A 747-nucleotide genomic window follows, 5' to 3' on the forward strand; every position below is an offset into this window, starting at 1 on the left:
TTCAAAATTTGACATGAAATCTGGATTTTGACAAATACAAATCAAAGAACAAGAAAGGTACAAAATGGCATTCACAGTCCCTTTTGGTCAATATGAATGGAATGTAATGCCATTCGGTCTCAAAAATGCACCCTCAGAATTCTAAAAAATAATGAATGAAATATTCAACCCTTATTCACAATTTACAATACTCTATATTGATGATGTTTTAGTATTCTCAGAAAATATAGAGAAACACTTTAAACATCTCAGAATATTCATAAATATAATTACCAAAAATGGCTTAGTAATATCTAAACCCAAAATAAGTATCTTCCAAACTAAAATAAGGTTTTTAGGACATTATATCACACAAGGTACAATAACCCCAATAGAAAGATCAATAAAATTTGCTAAAAAATTTCCAAACAAAATAACTGATAAAACTTAGTTACAAAGATTCCTAGGAAGTCTCAATTATATTATTGATTTTTATCCAGAATTAAGCAAAATATGCAAACCACTTCACCAAAGACTTAGAAAGAATCCAAAACCATGGACACAAACCCACACAGACATTGTCAAAAAAATTAAAACTCAGGTTAAAGATCTTCCTTGCCTACACCTAGCAGATCCAGATACACCTAAGGTGGTAGAAACAGATGCTTATGAACTAGGTTACGGTGGAATATTGAAACAAATCAAAAATGGAAAAGAACAAATAGTTCAGTACACTTCTAGGCACTGGACTCCAGCACAACAAAATTA

Source organism: Theobroma umbraticum, unplaced genomic scaffold (assembly GCF_002168275.2).
Source record: "Theobroma umbraticum cultivar Fairchild unplaced genomic scaffold, ASM216827v3 scaffold_130.0, whole genome shotgun sequence".
NCBI classification, from domain to species: domain Eukaryota; kingdom Viridiplantae; phylum Streptophyta; class Magnoliopsida; order Malvales; family Malvaceae; genus Theobroma; species Theobroma umbraticum.